Consider the following 18764-nt stretch of genomic DNA (forward strand, 5'->3'; position numbering starts at 1 on the left):
TCATAGTCTGAAACCACAATTAAGTTTGCACCTATCTAATAGATAGCCTTTATCATGTTAAATAAATTATTTTTAGTTCCTAATCTGATGAGAGTTTTTATTATGAGTGGATATTTGATTTTGCCAAAAAAATATTTTCTGACTCTATAGAGATTATCATTTTTATCTTTTACTTTATTAATGTGAAGAATTTCTGGGACTGATTTTCTAAGGTTAAACCAACCTCCTATTCTTGAGATAGACCCAGCTAGGTTATTATGTTCTATACTTTTTATATATTGCTGGATCCTGTTTGCTAATATTTTTAAAGGAGTTTTGCATTTGCCTTCATTAGGAATATTGGTCTCTATTATTTGTAGTATATATGTCAGATATTTATGTTATAGTTATGGTGGCTACAGAAAACAAGTTGGGAAATATTTCCTCATTCTCTCTTTACAGAAATGGTTTATATAAGGTTTATATTTATTCCTTAAATGCCTGAATGTCATCAGTGAAGTAGTCTGGGCCTGAAATTTTCTTCATAGGAAAGTTTTTCATTATGAATTCAATTTCTTTAATTAAGACTATTTCCTACAACTTATAAACAATTATTTTCCAGATTTTCTACTTTTTTGGGTGTAGTTTTTTCCCCAAGGAATCTGTCCATTTTATATACTTGCTAAATTTATTGGCATTAAATTTTTCCATTCCTATAATATACCATTAATATTCTTTTGTATATAAAATCATATATCACATTATATCTGACTTAATATACCCTTAATTTAATACATCCTTGTTGTTGTTCAGTTGCTAAGTTTTGTCCAACTCTGTGTGACCCCATGGACTGCAGCATGCCAGGTTTCCTGTCCTTCATTATCTCCCAGAGTTTGCTCAAACTCAAGTCCATTGAGTCAGTGAAGCCATCCAACCATCTCATCCTCTGTCATCCCCTTCTCTTCCTGCCCTCAATATTTCCTAGCATTAGGGTCTTTTCCAGTGAGTTGAGTCTTCTCATCAAGGGGCCAAAGTATTGGAGCTTCAGCTTCAGCATCAGTCCTTTCAATCAATATTCAGGGTTGACTTCCTTTAGGATTGAATGGTTTGATCTCTTTACTGTCCAGGGGACTCTCAAAGAGTTTTCTCCAGCACCACGGTTTGAAAGCATCAATTCTTCAGCACTCAGCCTTCTCTGATAGCTCAGTTGGTAAAGAATCCTCCTACAAAGCAGAGGACACCAGTTGGATTCCTGGGTCAGGATGATCATCTGGAGGAGAGATAGGTTACCCACTCCAGTATTCTTGGGCTTCCCTTATGGCTCAACTGGTAAAGAATCCACCTGCAATGCAGGAGACTAGGGTTTGATCCCTAAGTTGGGAAGATCCCCTGGAGAAGGCAAAGGCTACCCATTTCAGTATTCTGGCCTGGAGAATTCCATGGACTGTATGTTCATCGGGTTACAAATAGTCGAACATGACTGAGCAACTTTCACTTTCACTTTGCAGCCTTCTTTATGGTCCAACCCTCACATCTGTACATGACTACTGGAAAAACCATGGCTTTGACTATACAGACCTTCATCAGCAAAGTGATGTCTTTGTTTCTTAATACACTATGTTTGTCATAACTTTGCTTCCAAGGAGCAAGTGTCTTTTAATTTCATGGCTGTAACAGTCCTCAGTGATTTTGGAACTCAAGAAAATAAAATCTGCCATTGTTCCCATTTCCCCCCCCCCCGTCTATTTGCCATGAAGTGATGGGAGCAGATACCATGATCTTCATTTTTTTTTTTAATTTTATTTTATTTTTAAACTTTACAATATTGTATTAGTTTTGCCAAATATCGAAACGAATCCGCTACAGGTATACCCGCGTTCCCCATCCTGAACCCTCCACCCTCCTCCCACCTCTCCCCTCCCTCTGGGTCGTCCCAGTGCACCAGCCCCAAGCATCCAGTACCATGCATCGAACCTGGACTGGCGACTCGTTTCATACATGATATTATACATGTTTCAATGCTATTTTCCCAAATCTCCCCACCCTCTCCCTCTCCCACAGAGTCCATAAGACTGATCTATACATTGGTGTCTCTTTTGCTGTCTCGTACACAGGGTTATTGTTTCCATCTTTCTAAATTCCATATATATGCGTTAGTATACTGGATCTTCTCTAAATTCTACCAAAAATTTAGAGAAGATCTTCATTTTTTGAATGTTGAGTTTCAAGCCACCCTTTTCACTCTATTCCTTCACCTTCATCAAGAGGCTGTTTATTTCCTCTTCACTTTCTGTCAGGGCTTCCCTTGTGGCTTAGACGGTAAAGTGTCTGCCTACAATGCAGGAGACCCGGGTTCAATCCCTGGGTCGGGAAGTTCCCCTGGAGAAGGAAATAGCAACCCACTCCAGTCTTCTTGCCTGGAAAATCCCATGGATGGAGGAGCCCGGTAGGGTACAGTCCATGGGGTCGCAAAGAGTCGGACACGAATGAGTGACTTCACTTCACTTCTTCTGTCATTAGGGTGTCATCTGCATATCTAAGGTTGTTGATATTTCTCCTAGCAATCTTGATTCCAGCTTGTGATTCTGTCAACTCAGCATTTTGCATGATGTACTCTGTATAGAAGTTAAATAAGCAGGGTGACAATATACAGCCTTGGCATACAATATACCCTTAACATCCTTTTAACACATATAGAATATATAATTAGACTGCTTAAAATTTATTATTTGTATTTATACAAATAAAGAGATAATATATATTTTTCTTATTCAACCTTGCTATTAACATACATCAATTTTATTAATCTTTTCAAAGAATCAAGCTTTTTTTTAATTTTTAAATTAATTTATTTATTTTATTTGGAAGCTAATTACTTTAATCTTGTAGTGGTTTTTACCATACATTGACATGAATCAGCCATAAGTGTACATGTGTCTCCCATCCTTAACCCCCCTCCCACCTCCCTCCCCATCCCATCCCTCAGGGTCGTCCCAGTGCACCAGCCCTGAGCACCCTGTCTCATGCATTGAACCTGCACTGGTGATCTATTTCATATATGGTAATATACATGTTTCAGTGTTATTCTCTCAAATCATCCCACCGTCACCTTCTCCCACAGAGTCCCAAAGTCTGTTCTTTACATCTGTGTCTCTTTGGCTGTCTTGCATATAGGATCATCGTTACTATCTTTCTAAATTCAATATATATAAGTTAATATACTGTATTGTTATTTTTCTTTATGGCTTACTTCTCTGTATAATAGGTTCCAGTTTCATCCACCTCATTAGAACTGATTCAAATGCATTCTTTTTATTAGCTGAGTAATATTCCATTGTGTATATGTACCACAGTCAAGCTTTAATTTTATTGATTTTTCTCTTCTTTGTGTTCTTCATTGTTTTCCTGCTTATATATATATATATATATATATATATATATATATATAATTTTTTTGTATACTCTACTTTTAACTTGCTCTTATTTTATAGTTTAAGGTATCAGCTTAGATTGCTGACTTTGCATCTTTATATTAAATGTTTTATAATCCTTTTGTAATAAGTACTTATGTAATATGAGCTTTTTTTTTTTCCCCCTTGAGCATTGCTTCAGTTACTTCATACAAATTTTGATATCATGTATTTGAAAATTCCAAATATTAAAAAAAGTATAGATATGCCCTGTTGTTTTTAATTTAATACCATATTCGTCAAAAAATATACATTTGACTTTAATACTTTGTTTTTATTGTATTTTTTGAGATTTTTGAATAACCTTTTCTATGGTCTAATCAGATGAATCCTTCAGGTGCAACTGAAAAGAATGTATTTTCTATTGGGTGTAGAATAGAAATGTTTGTTATTCACACTCATTGATATTGTTATTCATATCATCAATATCTTCACTGTTACACTTGTTGGCTTCTAATTAATGCCAGCATATCATGCAATATCATTTAAGCCAGACTCCAATTATTTTCTCTCCCATAAAAATTGGTCATAAGAACTTCCAGAAGGCTTGGATATAAGGAAAAAACAGGATCAACTGAAGTGTGAATATTCTGTTTATGCAGTTTCCTTGAGTTCAGGAGATGCTCTGAATAGGTATATATTCCAGGTGAACATTGAATGCTACTGTGTATAATCTATGGTTTGAATTACTCTCATAAAACTCAGCTAATAATGAGTTCTCAGTTCTTAATGTTTCCCAGTAATCAGATGTTGAAGCCAAGAACTGTGTCTCAGAAGGAGAATTACGTTCCCAAAATGGCTTGACTTTCCTACAGAATTCTGAGACTTTGTTGTGACTTTTCCTAACATAACCAGTCACAGTCTCCATAGAGCATTGGATTGTCATTCCATCTGTTGGATCATAGAGGCAAAAATGAATTGCTTACTCCTCTGCCATCTATCTAGAAAAATGATATGCATGAACCTAGTAAAGAACAGACTTGTGGACACAGTGGGGGAAACTGAACTGAGAAAGTAGCACTGACATATATACACCATCATGTGTAAAATAGGGAGTTAGGGGGAAGTGGCTGAATAACACAGGGACCCCAACCTTGCACTCTGTGATGACCTAGGGAGAATGCTAGAGGGAATGTGATGGAGGGAAGGGAGGAAGGCTCAAGAGGGAAGGAATATCTATCTATATACGTATGTATGTGTTAGTTGCTCAGTTGTGTGCAACTCTTTGCAGTCCCAAAGACTGTAGCCTGCCTGGCTTCTCTGTCCATGGAATTCTCCAGGCAAGAGTGGGTTTCCATTCCCTTCTCCAGGGATTCTTCCCAACCCAGGGATCGAACCTGGGTCTCCTGCATTGCAGGCAGATTCTTTGCCATCTGAGCTATCTGGGAAACATATATATATATATATATATATATATATATATATATATATATATATATGTCTGATTAGTGTTGTTGTATGGCAGAAACCAACACAAAAGAGTAAAGCAATTTTCCACCAATTAAAAAATATTTTTTTAATTGCTTAAATTTCAGCCTGTATCATCTGGAAAGTCTTCTCTTCTAGACTCCAGTAAAAGCTGACAAATCTTTAGCTTATTTAGTAAATATGATACCAAGCTTTGTGGTCTTCAATAAAGTAGAAACTTGTATTTCATTTGATATATTGTAGACCCTTTCACAACCTCCTGCCCCAAACACTTCAATGAGGTGACAGACCTCTGTATTTTCCAGGAATTTATCCTTCATTCTCTATATCTCACTAAAGCATCTAGAATGTTTACACTGCCTTCTTTCCAGGTCCAATTAATATGATGTCACTAGTATAGTGTGATGTCCCTGGAATTGTGAGATGATTCACGTTCTTATTTATTAAATGGTAACAAGGATTCAGAATTGATACAGTTTTGACGTAAAATGCTGCAACATCCTGCTGTTCCTTCCAGGTAAGAGCAAATTGCTTCTAGAGTTCTCCACTTCTTAGTTAAAAGAAAATCATTTGTAAAAGGTGTGAAAGCTCTGATTCTGTACTCCCATAAAGACATCAGCAGTTGGAGTGTGACTGTCTGATTAAGCTCATTACATCCACTGTCATTCTCTGGTACTCATAAGTTTTTCACATTGGCTAAAAGAAACATTAAAGGGAGATATGATAGGAGTTATCTTTTATCATCTCCCCTTTTCTGGGCATTGTAAGGCCTGTGAAGGCAGAGAATTTTATTTTATTCATTGCTGTATTGATTATACTTAGTCTCCTACTTGGCACTTGAACAAATATTTGTTATATTAATTAATATTTATATGTAAATTGAAAGGTCTATGAAGGGATTGCAAGGGGTGCAGTTAAAGATATAAATAAGGGATTTATATCTTTACAAATTGAAGGCATTTTTATGGAGAGGATTTTGGAATTCATGTGTAAGTAGCAGGGAATTATTGAATGAGCTTTAAAGTAATGATTTATATTTTAGAAATATGATTCAAATGTTAAATGGAAGATGGTCTAGAAGGTGAAGTCTGAAGATAGGGAGGCCTAGGGAGTAGGACAAGTTAGAGATAGTCACTAGGTCTTCATGATAGTCTCATCAACCATTGCTTTGTAATGAGTTAGCTTGATACCCATCTAAGATAAAAATTCTTAATAAGAATAGAAATCAATTTTTAACCTTCTTAAAAGTATCTGAAAAAATACAGCAAATATTATACTTAATGATGAAGCATCAAAGTATTTCCATTAAGGGAGGAGCAAATATCTGACAAGGATGCCTACTGAGAAAGCAAAGAAGAAATTCTGACAGCTACCAGCTGTGTACTGACCTGATGCTCATGACAAGGCTACTCTTTTTATTCCTTAATACAAACAACTTCATAGAACATCCACATCTGCCAAGGTCACTCTGTGAATGACTGTAGTAGAGAGGGCAAAACCAAGACTATTACCTAATCATTTCTGAGCTTAGGAAAATAGAAGAACACTGTGCAGATCTCAAAAACAGGCAAGTATCTCCCTCTGCTATTTCTATGGTCATTTAGAGCTTTAACTCCTTCCATCCCAACTACATTCTAGATAAAGATGAAGGTACAAAATCATAGAATCCAGAGCAAAATGCACTTGTCTATTCCTCTTCAAAATGATGTGATAGAAGCCTCAATCCTTTAACAATTCCATCATAATAATCTCTTGCTGAGACACCTCAGTGTTTTCTATGGCATTCCATCTCCCTTGCAACAAGTAAGCCAAAATCTGATTCTGCTATTTCTTTTGGTCTTTGACTGGTAAGCACCTATACTCCTTTATGGCAATTATTAAAAAATGGAGAGAAAAACAGATTCTCTTAAAAGGAGAAGCAATATCCTCAAGGCAGATCTAGGTTTCACTTAAAGGGAGAAGGTTGTATATATGAACCACATCTTTATCCATTCCTCTTTTGACGGACATTCAGGTTGCTTCCATGTCTTGGCTATTGTAAATAGTGCTGCAATGAACATTGGGGTGCATGTATCTTTTTGAATTATGATTTTCTCTAGATATGTATAACTGACTCATTTTGCTGTACACCTAAAACTAACATAAGATTGTAAATCAACTATACTTCAACTTATTAAAAAAAAAACACACCTACTGTTAAATATCCCCATGAATGTTCAATTTTTTTTCCATTGATTTTTCTCAGTTCTAGAATTTCCACTTGATATTTGTAATACTCAATTTTTTCTCATACATATATATATGTATATATATATATATATATATATATATTAATCTTTTAGAGCATGTTGAAAATAATTATTGAAGTTTGTGTCCAGTATCTTAAAAAGGGCTGAGGGGGAGAAAGCAAAGGGAACATTTGGAAAAACAGCTGAGGATCCAAGCCACTGCTTACAGCTGTGTTGATTGTATTCTGTCAAAGGGATTATGCATAGCGTGCAGGGGAGTCTAAAATCCAGACTGGGCTCCTCTAGCCAAACTGTGTGCTCTCAGGCTGGCTGGGAGGAGTACCTTTAAAAAAGTGCATGGCTGCATAATGTGACTTGGCTATGACTTTCTTGAGGTCATGTAAGAGTTTGCTGTAGACACAGCATGAGTTCCAGAGGGAGAATGTACAGAATTCTATGAGGATGAGAATCTGGGGGATGAGAGTGTATCTGGACATCTTGGGCTTCATATAGTAAGTGAGCTAATCAGGGATAAAGTACATGAGATTTGTGACATGATCAACCCTGTCTCAAGTAGAATGTAGCAATAAGACTTTGAGATTTGAGGCTGGGGCACCTCCTGCCAGAGGCATGCAGAGCAATGGTGCCCAGTTCACTCCATCTAACAGCAAGGTGGATGCCAGGCAGGGGGCAGTCTTCCCTAGATCTCCTACCTGTGGGTCTCTCTCCTAACTCTGCAACAGGAAACACTCTGTGGTGCCCACTCAATTCTTGCCAACTGAGTCATAGAGGCCAGGAAGGGGCTGTCTCACCTGGAGTACAGGAAGTTCCTCTTTTCTTTGTACAATTTCTTCTGCTGGTAGTGTTGTGGCTGGGGGAAGCTCATAGAAAAGGATGTGTTCTTTCCTGCTTTCACTACATATACTCTTTCTCTTTCTTTCTCCTAGGAATATTCTCCTACCTGGTTGATAAGTAACTGACCTCCTTTCAAACACAATTCAGAAATTAACTCTTTGGTGAAGGCTTCACTGACTCCTGAATTGAACTTGATTCCAGTGGTGTAATGGTGTAAGAAGGACCTCTGTCCTTGCCTGCTTTGAAGAAAGAATTCAGCAAAGAGACCAAGACTATGAAATAGAGACAGCATTTATTAGAAGCAAAGTGTGTGTGGAAGATCACATGGGTGAACTCAGGGTGAGTTGTGTGCAGGAGAGGTGGCTTAAGTTCCTTATATGGGGGCAATTTTCCAGGTTGTCTCCGGCCAATCCTTTCACTTGTGCCTATGCTTAGTCTGTCTCAAAGGGCAGCAGGAAATCAATTACAGCTGTTCAACCGGGAACCTATCTATCTCTTACCTCAAACTGACTTCTCTTTTCAACTCCTACTATTTTTATTACAGCACCACTCTCAAATTAATACCATTTATTTGTTAACCTATTTCTTTCTTTTTAAGCCTACATAATATCTTTTATTCTTTTGTCTCTATCACATAGCACAATTCCTAACACATAAAGGTATTTAATTATACTGAATCAAATACTGAATTGATTTGAAAGTAAACTAATGTGATATAATAGAGTGAATATGGCATCTGAAGGTAGAAACCCCAGCTTCCAGATCCACCTGTGCTGACTACATTTATTTATACAAATTAATACACTATATTCTTAACCTCTGTACCTTTTCATTTCCTAAAGTGTAAACTAAAGGTATTGGTTGAATCTCTAACATCACTTTCAACATCACTACAGTGATTCAGATTGATATTCCTTATGCTTGACCTTTTTAACTGAGTTTTCATCAGTTTATGAAGAGCAGTGAGCATTCCTAGCCACAGAAAGTTAATGTGATCACTGGAAATAAGGCTTTTGCTCAAGCACTAAGAGCTAACTAGGATATCTGGCCTTGAACACTTGAACACTTCCCAAAGGTATCAGATCTCTCACACTGACCTAAAAATAAACAGCAGTGTAATTTATAAAGCTTTTATCTATATAGAATTCATGCAATGAGCTTGGAGTCATTGCATTGTTAGGGCAGTTTGGAACTTGTGATTAACTGGAATGATTTAAAAGCTTATACACATACAATTAAACCATGCCATTAAAGAATAATCTCCTTCCCACATATTGTATAAAAAAACTGACTGCCAGGAACCAGTTATCAAAACAATATGATTTCAGATGAATTACATAAGCAATTCAGTATGTATTGCTACATAAGCAATACAGTAGTTCTAGCATTATGAAGATGATGTTTACAAATTATTGAATTGCCTTTGAACTGTTTCCACAAATAGCTACATTAACTCATAATATGAAGACTCATTATCAAAATTATGCTATTTTCTCCAGCTGTTTTTGTAAAAGATAGCTGAGTTTTTGATGCTAGTAGGTGGATAGTATAATTTAGTGCAAAATAATCTATAAATACAAATAATATTTAGTGTTATCAACCAGTGTGGATTTATCTCTTGTACATCACGGTGGTGAGGGCAAGGAATATGTCATTCCAAGGGGGTGTATGCTGAGTTATGTTGATTATATAGTCTTAGATCATGGTCATTGTATTGGTTAATGTGCTCTGAAGACTGACAAGGGCAGTTCAGGTCATGATCTCCGGTAAGTTATTATTGCAATTCTGTGTGAACATGTATAAAGAATCAAAACATTGTGGAATTTTCCCAGCTGAAAAAAATTGCTATAACTACATTCAAATGACTATCAAGGTTTTTAAAATTACTTTCTGTTAAAAAAAAATAAATTGCCTTTGAGTGAAGAATGTTATTTGTGTCAATACTAGGTCTCAGATATACTCAGTTTGAGATTTGAAAAGTGATTATTATTCTCCATATAACAGAAAACATGTCCACTCTTATTTTTGGTGTAAGGCCAATACAACTGCCAAAACCTTAAAAATATTTTAGTACTGAGATATTTCCAGGAAAGCAGAGGACTCATTCTTAGTGATAGTCTGTTTACCAAGACCATGTTCCTGTATGAAACATGGAAAGCACTTCCCCTTAGTTACAGGAACATTTGTATTACTAGTAGAATACAGCATCAAGTGGTCAACATCACCTCAGGTATTCTTGACTCTGATGCCGTAATGCATTAGTGTCCCACTGCTGCTGTAACAGGTTTCCCAAAATGCAGTGCCTTAAACAACACAAATTCTATTCTTGCAGTTGTGGAAGTCAGAAGCCCAAGATGAGTCTGGCTGAGCAACAGTCAGGCTGTCATCTGGCTGCACTCCTTTTTATTTTTATTTTTTTTTAATTTATTTATTTTAATTAGAGGCTAATTACTTTACAATATTGTATTGGTTTTGCCATACATCAACATGAATCCACCACGGGTGTACACGTGTTCCCAATCCTAAACCTCCCTCCCACCTCCCTCCCCGTACCATTCCTCTGGGTCATCCCAGTGCTCCAGCCCCAAGAATCCTGTTCAGTTCAGTTCAGTTGCTCAGTTGTGTCCGACTCTTTGCGACCCCATGAATCACAGCACGCCAGGCCTCCCTGTCCATCACCAACTCCCGGAGTTCACTCATACTCACATTCATCGAGTCAGCGACGCCATCCAGCCATCTCATCCTCTGTCGTCTGCTTCTCCTCCTGCCCCCAATCCCTCCCAGCATCACAGTCTTTTCCAATGAGTCAACTCTTTGCATGAGGTGGCCAAAGTACTGGAGTTTCAGCTTTAGCATCATTCCTTCCAAAGAAATCTCAGGGCTGATCTCCTTCAGCATCCTGTATCCTGCATCAAACCTGGACTGGATTGCCTGACTTCAGGCTCTACTACAAAGCCACGGTCATCAAGACAGTATGGTACTGGCACAAAGACAGAAATATAGATCAATGGAACAAAATAGAAAGCCCAGAGATAAACCCACACACCTATGGACACCTTATCTTTGACAAAGGAGGCAAGAATATACAATGGAGAAAAGATAAACTCTTTAACAAGTGGTGCTGGGAAAACTGGTCAACTACTTGTAAAAGAATGAAACTGGAACATTTTCTAACACCACACACAAAAATAAACTCAAAGTGGATTAAAGATCTGCACTCCTTTTGAAGGCTCCAGAGAATTGGTTTCATTTGCCTTCTCCACCTCCCAGGGCTTGCCGCATTCCTGGGCTCTGTCTTCAGAGCACATCAATCCAGCCTCTGCCATCAGCATCCCTCCTCCTTTCTCTGATTTTCACACTTACTTTTCTCTTATAAGAACCCTATGGTTATATTTGGCCATTTAGATAATTCTCCAGCATAATCTCCCCACCTCAGTGTCCTTAACCACATTTTCAAAGTCCCTTTTACCATGAGAAGTACTCAATGCAAGGATTCTGGGGATAAGACATGAGATCATTGAGGTGCACTTTTCTTTTATTTCTTTCTTTTTTTTTTTGACACAGAGTTCTTTGTATTCTGTCTGATAAAATCTATGGTTTCCTTCCCAGGATAACATATTTTAAGGGCATAAGGTAAAATTTGTAACTACACAATGGAAAAAATTGTACTAAAATGCAATAATCAAAATATTTAAAAAATAACTGTGTTCTATAGTAATATGTGTTCCTTTTAAGTTATTGCATCATTATTTTAATGTCTAATAATAACTAATACTTTCAAAGTAATAATGGACATAATATTTGCAACCACTGTTGTGTAATATGAAAATATCTGACTTCTATTATACTACTAATAGTGTGGTTATTATTTTTTCCCTGTACACTAATAATTGTAGGAAATATAAAGCTTCAATTGGAAGTTAAGGCAAAAAATGTAATTTTTATTTCTACCCATGATCTTGGGGGGGACTGCAAGTTAAGAACCCCTATACACAAAGGTCCATCTAGTCAAGGCTATGGTTTTTCCAGTGGTCAAGTATGGATGTGAGAGTTGGACTGTGAAGAAAGCTGAGCATCAAAGAATTGATGCTTTTGAACTGTGGTGTTGGAGAAGACTCTTGAGAGTCCCTTGGACTGCAAGGAGATCCAACCAGTCCATCCTAAAGGAGATCAGTCCTAGGTATTCTTTGGAAGGAATGATGCTAAAGCTGAAATTCCAGTACTTTGGCCACCTCATGCGAAGAGTTGACTCATTGCAAAAGACTCTGATGCTGGGAGGGATTGGGGGCAGGAGGAAAAGGGGATGACAGAGGATGAGATGGCTGGATGGCATCACCGACTCAATGGACATGAGTTTCAGTGAACTGCGGGAGTTGGTGATGGACAAGGAGGCCTGGCATGCTGTGATTCATGGCATTGCAAACAGTAGGACATGAATGTGCGACTGAACTGAACTGAACTGAAATATGTATATCTGACTAACTAGGAAAAATTGAAATGTCATTTTAAAATTTTATTTTATTGCTGTCCAGCTGATTTACAATGTTTTATTAATTTCTGTTGTATAGCAATGTGATTCAGTTATATATATGTATATGTATTATGCACAATATTATACACATACACACACACACACATATATATATATATATTCTTTTCTCATATTCCTTTGCATTATGGTTAATATTTCCAGCATTTGCTGTCTCAGAAATTTAAGCCAAAATGTTAAGCCTTATCTTAATATGTGGACATTTGAGAATTGAATTTGTAATGCTTTTAAAAGTTCTTTATAGCCTCACTTTAAAATAATCAGCATGATCCACTTAGTTGTGGAGCCTGCTTGCAATTTCTAATCATGAATTATTTTATAATAATCATGCTTATATTTTGACTATCTAATGAGCACATCTTTCAGGTTAGTAGGAAACTGTAGGCCAAGTGCAGCTGTTTAACCAAGAAAGCAGATTCACAGGCAGAAGAGGTCACACAGGGATGAATTTTGCAGTGTCAAATCCCTCTAGACATTAGTATAGCTTTTGTGTACATGGCAAATGATTTGAGAAAAAGAAATGTTCTGCAGTAGTAATAAGAATAAGAAGTTGCAGCCCTGAAACATTTCATATTAATGTGTAAGTCCATACTTACATGGTCCCCACTTCATTCCTCCAATTATCAGGGAGTCAGCACTTTCATTTTTCATGATTTCAAGTTCTATAATTTTGAGTGTATCTGTTTGTGTTGTGTTGTGTATGTGTGTGCCTGTACAATTTACATAAAACAGAAAATTGTCATGATGGACAAGTTTGAGAACATTTGAAAAATTCTAATAAGATCAGCTATATCAATGTTTTACTTTTTCTTGACTGAAATCTTTTTCTATACATTTTTCTTTTTATTTATTTTTGATGAGTTACAGCTTTAAATTATTGTAGAATAGCTGAGGCATTCAGGATCCCAGCTGCTGTGAAAGTCCTTATGAAACAGGAGATAATATGTTCCTTTGATCAGAGAATGAGATAAATCTGAGTTCCTACAGTCATAAGTGACATTTGCTAAGTGGAATGTTATGGTTAGAATCAAGGAAGTGAGCACAACTTGAGAAATGTCTTTTTATTATTATTATTTGCCACTAAATATTAAAAACTTTGGCAGTGATCTGCCAAAGATATCAAATGTGATTGCATATAATAAAATATAAAATTTGGGTAATATGATTTTGTGAAGGAAGTGGCAACTCACTGCAGTATTCTTGCCTGGAGAATCCCATGGACAAAGGAGCCTGGGAGTCTATGGGGTTGCGTGAGTTGGACACAACTGAGCAACTAAGCACACACACACACAATATGATTTGAAGAGTCAGAAAGTTACAGACCTAAAAAAATTACAGACCTGACAGTATATTTATTATTTGCTGCATTTAGTGTTCATTTTCCAAATATTCATTATGGTGGGCCTAGGTAAGGAAAAGATGAATGCTCCACAATTCTTCTCCAAAATCATAGTTTGGTAAAGAAGGTTGCAAATGAACCAACCAAAACCATGATATCAACCAACCAAAACCATGAAGGGGCAAAATAGATACACATATAAAGTGTTTTGGAAGCAGAGAGTGAAGCACAATTTTAATTTTAAAGTATTTACAAAACCTTTCAAGATAGAATTACATTTCATTGAAGCATATAGCAAGATTGGAATTCTGACTCTATCACTTACTGAGTTCATGAAAGACGCTTGATTTTTTGAATCTCAGATATAATAAGATATCACTTATGTGTGGACAGTGATACAAATGAACTTATTCACAACACAGAAACAGACTCACAGACTTAGAGAGTGAATTTATGGTTACCAAAGGAGAAGTAGGAGAGGGATAAATGAGGAGTTTGGGATTAACAGACACACACTACTACATACAAAATAGATACACAGTGTGGCCCTACTGTATAGTACAAGGAGCTATATTCAATATTTTGTAATAAGCTGTAAGGGAAAATGATCTGAAAAATAATATATACATATATCTATGAATTTAGATTATTTATATCTGAATCACTTTGTTATAAACCTGAAACTAACACAACATTGTAAATCAACTACACTTCAATTAAAAAATGCTTGACTTTTAAAAAAAATTGATTTATAGTCTTTTTTAGGAATTCACCAGTGAACAGGAGATTCAAACAGTGGGTACATTCTTTTCCTTTCAGAAGTTGTGATGGTGAAATAAAATGGTTAGGAAGTTAGGCAGCTTGATTCTGAGTCTTACTTCTTTACTTTAGTGCTGGTTGACCTTGGTCTGTTTATTTAATTTCTCTTGAGTTAAGCTAAACAAAAGTTAAACCAGATGATTATCTGTGTGGCCCCTCTTACATACCATTTTATGATTATAACTCAGCAACAGTTTTAGTAGTTGTGCTTGGGGCCTGCTTCAGATGGAAATTTAAAAAAAGTTTGAGTATTTTCTTTTGACCCAGTTGCTGGAGTTGCTACCAAGAGATTTTCACACTGGGGCAATCACAAAAACCTTGCAAAATGCTATGAGGTCTAATGAAATACTGCTTCCTTTTCTTTAAAGTAGAGTCCTACCTTAAATTGAGATGTTCTATTAAGTCCTGTACTTTTGGTTGGAATTAGGGTATTCTAAATTGTGAAGATAGGATTTGGTTAACTAAAGGTTGTAATAGTTCCTGTCTGGATCAACCAGGCAATCTATTAAACACTCTTAACTTAATGCAGGGGGAGAAAGGAATGCTTGATTTAACTTAGAAACTCTGGGAATGCTTCATCCCACACCCAGTAACACACTAAGAAGGAAATTCTCTTAGAATTAAATTTTAGCCAGAGGTTTACTAAAAAAGTTTCTCAGTCTCTTATGATGTTTAATCAAAGAAGAAGATAGGTGACTTCCATATAAGCTGGGAAAATAGTGCATGCATGTTTGTTCAACTCCTTTACCTGAACTTTAAATGCAAATTAAAAAATCCCACATGTAAATAAAGTAAAACAAAAACTGAACAAAAGTAAACAAAACCAAAAAAAAAAAAAAAAAAAGAAGAAAAAGAAAAGAAAAGACAACTGGAAAATAAACCTTTTCTACACTGAAATTAATGAACAACTGCAATTTCATATGTACATCTTTAAAAAAAAAGTCTGCCTCTATTATATAAATAATAATTATTAATACTTATAGAATTATAATTGTTATTATACAAAATAATAAGGACCAAACTGGAATACAGCTTTGAGATATGACGTAGATCTCTAATTCTGAGTCCAGAGTAACCAGCTGGAAATGAGGAAGTTCAGAAAGAGCTGATTGAGAGGCATACTGGAAGCTATCTGGGTAGTGGGTGTGGGTGTTGCTTGGCAATGGAGAAACTCTGCTTCACCCCTATTTCCTCAGTGTAGAGCAGGGGTGGTTTATGTCATGCAGGAGAGCACTTCACATCTCACCCTTGAGTTGTCTGCCTGTCCTGCTGAAGTCTATGCCAACCACATTTGGGAAATACTCCTCACTAAACCCACCAGCAATGAACTCTAAGCATGTGGCTTTACTAAATCAGTTGGACAATTTCTCATCCATCTGTGGTTTAACTTCATCTTTTTAATGCTGACCCTGCTGCTTGCTATGAACTTTTTGCAGTAAATCATATCTGCCCCACCTTCAATCTCTACTCATAAGCAACTTTCATCATCCTTTCTTGAACCACTGATTTTTAGGACCCTCAAATACTTTTCCCTCCTAAGAAATCTTTTTGAAGCTTTATTCTTTTACGACATCTCATGTTCTCCCTCATGACGCAATTATTTCTGTTTATAATGCAAGTTCCTTAAGATAGAAATCATGCTGGCTTTGTCTTTATTTATTTCCCATATCTCCTAGTACAGTTCTTCTCATAAAGTAATCATTCTCTGAATGCTGGTCAATCTACTTTTTTTTTTTTTTTTTTTGAGAATCAGATGAATATGAAAGCCTTTAACTCCTAAAAGATTTTTTTCTTTTTTTCTCAGAACAGAGCAAATCTCAGCTGAGTACAACGTTATCTTTCAAGATCTTGGAATTCATCATTGTGAAGCAAATGAGTTCCCCATTTCTCTTTGACTTTGCCAGACCTCTGACGTGATAAATACCACCCTTAACCTTGAAAATCTGTTTACAGCTCAGGTGGCTTGAAAATTCTCTCTCAAATATTCAATCATCTCACATAAATTGTCTTGCCTTTTCTAAGTATATTCCCTATGTGTCATTACATCATTTGTCCAAGATTATGGGCAGAATTATTCTGTGTTTTCTCTTGCTGAAGTCCGTATTTTTTAGAGAGACTTATTTTTCCTTTAATCTCCTTTCTCATATACTATTTTATGCACACAAGTGTGTGTGTAACATATATGTAATTCAAAAGTGTGGTGATTAGAGGAACAGCCATGAGAACATGCACACTTTACAGATCTCCAAGCCCTTCTCCCCATTTCTCTACCTTGTTCCTATTGGCTAGATTTTGTGTTTCTCATTCTCCAGCTTTTTTGCTTAAATTTTAAATTATGTAAAACTTGTAAGAATAGTGCAAAGAACCCCTATATGCTTATATATACTTATATTTATGTACATATTTACATATATACACATATGTTGTAGAGGAGTAAGTTGCAGATATCATTATCTTCCTTTATCTCTACATATTTCAGTGTGATTCCCTAAGAATAGATATTACTTTTTTGTACAACCATAGGACAGTTTCCAGCTTCAGTAAATGTATCATTGACATAATACTCTTACCTAATTTATTGTTCATATGTTCAAATTCTTATCTTGGTTTGTGAGTCTTTATTCATGTTATTAATAACATATCATATAATTATAGTATACAAAATAATGGATAATAAAAGTTTTCATTATTTTTAGTGTAATCTCCTACTACCTCAGTGATTTCTAAATTGCTTCATGTATATTTGGGACTTTACAAATTGGAAAATAAATGTAGTTTAATGGATGGGACACAGGGCTGAGAGCCACAAGAACCAGTGGCAATCACTCAACTTTCAGAATTTCTTCAGTTATTTTGCGACTGAATGTTCAGTCTGGGTGTTTTCCACTTAAAGCCAGTAAAGAGGGAAGGTTGATGGAAAGGAAAGTTTGCTTTATTTTGGATGCCAGCAACCAAGATGAGGGGAGGGTGGACTCCAGTCCAAAGGCTGACTCCCCCAACACCCGACCCCCTAGCTGACAACCACTGGACAAGAACTTTTATAGACAGAGGGAGGAAGCCGCATGTAGAAACCTCTGACAGTCCTCTGACAGTCACCTTGAAATTTGTCATATGTTGGGCTAACCAGCATCATCTTGATTGTGTTAAGTACAATTATCTTCAGTTCTAGGGTAAGTCTATTCCCATTTCCTTGAGGCCAGTTCTCAGAATTGCAGCATCTTATGTCATGGCTGCAGTCTGGTCACATATAGTTAACTCCCTTCACCTGGTAGAGGTTTCAGTACCTATAAGACAGTCCGCAGGATATGGCTGAGAATATTATCTGTAACCCTAGAGAAGGAAATAAAAGTCCTTAACTATGCTTATTGACTCAGAGAAGGCAATGGCACCCCACTCCAGTACCCTTGCCTGGAAAATTCCATGGACGGAGGAGCCTGTTAGGCTGCAGTCCATGGGGTTGCTAGGAGTTGGACATGACTGAGCGACTTCACTTTCACTTTTCACTTTCATGCATTGGAGAAGGAAATGGCACCCCACTCCAGTGTTCTTGCCTGGAGAATCCCAGGGACGGGGGAGCCTGGTGGGCTGCCGTCTATGGGGTCGCACAGAGTCGGACACGACTGAAGTGATTTAGCAGCAGCAGCAGCATGCTTATTGACTAAGCTATTATTATTTAATCTTGGTAGATTATTTTCCTTTGTTTCTGTATTTTCTCACTTCTCTGATTAAACTTATTTTTTTGGCTATTTTTTTTTTTTTTTTAATAGACAAAAGGCAGGCAGAAAACATGGAGTAAGGGTGTCAAGCGAAGGACCATGAAGTCCTGCTCCATTTCAATTTGCTTTCTTGATTTTCAAGTCTGCTTTGTGAAATAAGGCTTATGATTTAAAATTTTTGGTCCCTGGCTTCCTTTTAAGAACTTTTTTTGTGAACCATAGTTTTCTGGGATTTATACTAGCATAGCAATCTTCTGACTTAAGAATTTTTTCCACATGTGATGAATGAAGAAAAAGAAGGTCAGAGAGGTCTCTCTACATTTCAAGTCATACAGTCCAGAAATATTAGAGCAAGCATCTGAACTCAGATATGCTAACTTT

Source organism: Bos indicus, chromosome 6, assembly GCF_029378745.1.
Source record: "Bos indicus isolate NIAB-ARS_2022 breed Sahiwal x Tharparkar chromosome 6, NIAB-ARS_B.indTharparkar_mat_pri_1.0, whole genome shotgun sequence".
NCBI lineage: Eukaryota > Metazoa > Chordata > Mammalia > Artiodactyla > Bovidae > Bos > Bos indicus.